The sequence below is a fragment of the Phacochoerus africanus genome, chromosome 16 (genome assembly GCF_016906955.1).
Source record: "Phacochoerus africanus isolate WHEZ1 chromosome 16, ROS_Pafr_v1, whole genome shotgun sequence".
Taxonomy (NCBI): Eukaryota; Metazoa; Chordata; class Mammalia; order Artiodactyla; family Suidae; genus Phacochoerus; species Phacochoerus africanus.
In genome coordinates, this window is record NC_062559.1 from 55,231,629 (window position 1) to 55,234,970 (window position 3,342).

Sequence of the window (3,342 nt, forward strand, 5' to 3'; positions counted from 1 at the left end):
GCTACAGGTGCGGCAGGGGTCAAAAGTTCCCTGGCTAGGGGTCAAATCAGAGTTACACCTGCTGGCCTACACCACAGCCACAGCAATGTGGGATCCGAGCTACATCTGAAGCCTATACCACAGCTCATGGCAATGCCAGATCCATAACCCCCTGAGTGAGGCCAGGGATCGAACCTATGTCCTCATGGATGCTAGCCCGGTTCATTACTGTTGAGCCACAACGGGAACTCCCCTCTTTCTGAATTCTTAATTGCTCTGTTGAGTTCAGAGCGAGACAGATACCCCTTGGTCAATGCCCAGGCGGCTGTCCTCTCTCTGAACTCCCTTAATCCATGCTCTGCCGCAGCTCTTGTCTTTCATTTCCTCCAAGGACCACTAACCACAGCTGTTCAGTGTAGCAGGCATTTTATTGAAGGCTTAGGCTAACAGAAGTGAGTTACACACAGACGGGTTGGAATTGGCAACCACATAAAACTGAGTATTAGACGTCACTGTGCTAAGATCCCGGGGTCGTCTCTACTGCAGATGATCCTGCGTGGGTCTTTCTTCCCTCCAGTCTCCACTCGTTTCCACTTCCCTGGGTCCCTCCTCTCGGCTCTATCACTTTTTCTCCATCTCTCCTCCTCTGCCCCCAACTCCCACTCAATCTTGGAGCCTCCTGAGGACTCATTTTATCCGAGGGGGGAGAATTCCCATTACTTTATAACGCCGGCTAGTTTAGCTGTCTACTGGCCTCCATCCTAAGTTTCCAGGTTATCTCTACAGACTCGGAGTGTCAGGTAAGCTATTTTATTCCTCCCTAAGAAGAATTCTGCCTTTCTCCTAGGCCTGCGAGCTTCGACAGAGAAGTAAAGGATAGATAAGCAAATAACCTTAAAATGACATTTTTCCTAGCTTAGTAGAGTTGTCATTAAGGAGTATATTTAATACAGATAATTTCAGGGAGGGTCAAACTCCATCCTTCCAAAGCTCTTCCTGAGCTTTGCTACTATTTGGAAGGAACTAAAATGGTATCGAAGCCGCGTGTATCTTAAAGCCCTGCGTTGTCTATAATTTGCTTAGAAATACAGTAACCCAGACAGCATGACGTACATGGATTACGTGTTAATTTTAATCCACACCCTCCGGCTGTCACTTATCCTAATCAGGAGTTCACACTCAAAGGGGGTCAGCCAGCATTTCATCCGAAAGGCCACAGCTATCCCGAGGCTACAGCCCTCTTTGTCTTCAATCCAAACTAGACCCTGTGCTAATTTACATACTGAGTATTGAAATCGATTTGTGTTGGCGAAATTACTGGCTTCATGATTAGGGCAAAGACGGTTAGAAATGGCTAAATTAGTTAAATAAGTGGCATTTGAGGTATACAGTTAGTTATTTAGGAACGCCTGGTCTTTGCATGAACTGGCAAAGCCCTCAGGATGGCACCTGCAGTATGTTGCCAAGCCCAACTTTAAAGGCTTTTCTCTCACCAATTATCAGGTCACCTAACTTCTATCTTTGGTCTGCGGCTGCATTTGCTTCAAATGGGCCCTCAGTCAAGGTGTTTGCAGAGCACTCAGAGAACAGACAGCTAGGTCCCCGTGGAACTTGCAGACTGAGTTACATGATGATTTGTGTGCCTGCTTTGCTAAAAGTGTTTATCGAATAAATATTTGTGTGGGTGTCAGAATTTGTTCTGAAACACTGCTTTAAAACCAGACTCCGGAGGAGTTCCCTGATGGCCTAGTGGGTTAAGGATCCAGCATCGTCCTTGCTGTGGCTCAAGCCACGGCTGTGGCGCAGGTTCAATCCCCGGCCCAGAAACTTCCCATGCTGAGGGCACAGCCAAAAGAAAAAAAAAAGCAAGACAGAACCACCAGACTGTGGAGAATTAGCTAACCATCAGAGTTTTGATATTGGTGGCTACCAGTATTTAATAAAAGAATATGGCACGACCAAACTGACGCAGACGGGTTTGAAGCCCTCTGGTTGAGGGCGGAGCAGGTGGAAGCAGGGGTGGGAAGCGGTGGCAGCCCGGCGCAGAGGAGGCAGGAACCCGAGGGCAAAGCAGGAGCTGGGGATGCCATGGCCAGAATCACCCCCATCCAGGCCGTGCTGCCAGAGAATCCAGGGTCCGCAGCAGCAGCAGCCCGATGATGCGGGGGAGAGGGCCCAGCGCCTCCAGCGGGCAGTGGAGGGAGAAAGGCGAGCCCGGGAACAGGCCGAGGCTGAGGTGGCCTCCTTGTAGGAGGCAACTGGCTGCAGAGGAGCTGGGCCGCGCTCAGGGGCGCCTGGCCACTGCCCTGCAAGCGCGGCAGGAAGCTGAGAAAGCTGCTGATGAGAGCGAGAGGGGTCCGAAAGTTACCGAAAACCGAGCCTTAAGAGATGAGGAAGAAATGGAACAACGCCAGGACGTCCAGCTCCAAGACGCCAAGCACACGGCGGAAGAGGCGGCCGGGAACCACGAAGACGGGCCCCTAAGTTATTGAGGGGGACTTGGAAGCACCGAGGAGCGAGCTGAGCGGGCGGCGGCCCGTTGCCCAGAGCGGGAGGAGCAGATCAGGCTGAGGGGCCCGAGGCCGAAGGGTCTGAGGTCTGAGCGCTGCCGAAGAAAAGCGCCCTCGAGAAGGACACAGCTCTGGGGAAGAGAGAAGCAGTCTTGCTGCGCAAGTGCAGGAGGCCGCGGCCGCCGCTGCGTCTGCCGAGAGACGGGTGGCAGAGCCGGAAGGGACGCGGGACGACTGGGAAGAGACCCCGAAAAGGACCAAAGAGGACACCTCTGCACACGCAGGATGCCGGACCCGGCTCTGCTTGACCCGAATGCGGAGCGGGGCCCGGCCCGCCCTGCCGCTGCCCCTGCCTGCGCCTCCGAGTGCCCCGAGGCCCGCCCGCCCCTGCCCGCGGGCCCCCTTCGGCCCGAGGGCTGAGCTCGACCGGAGGCCGCGTCCTCCTGCGCCGCCTCTCCCACCCCCGCCGCTGTGCCCTCGACCCCGACCGGCCCCCGCCCCGGGAGATGCCCGCGGGCCCGCGGCTGAGCGCCGCTGAGAGGGACGTCGGAGGGGACCGAGCCCGATGCCGCGTGTCTTTAAGGCCTGCGAGGCACGCACTTCGTAATTACCTTTTTCGCTGGTGGTGGTGGAGCAAAACCATTTGTAAAACACATTCCGGATAATTTCACGGTTTTGAAGCAGCAGCCTAATCCCTTGCTCACTTTTGGAAGGTACTTTTCAGCTCAATCCACATTGCCCTCTGCACAGAGGAGGGAGAGCCGTCAGGCCCGCAGCCCAGAGAAAGGCCTCCACCTGGGAACCCTTGGCGCTCTGCCAAAAGCACCTGCCAAACCGGAAAGGTGATTCCAGG

General features: G+C 54.9%; 1 pseudogene; it reads left to right on the plus strand.

The window, feature by feature from the left end:
- Positions 1-2,062: 2,062 nt before the first annotated feature.
- Positions 2,063-2,909, plus strand: LOC125117336 (tropomyosin alpha-3 chain-like; annotated as a pseudogene).
- The last annotated feature ends 433 nt before the right edge of the window (positions 2,910-3,342 follow it).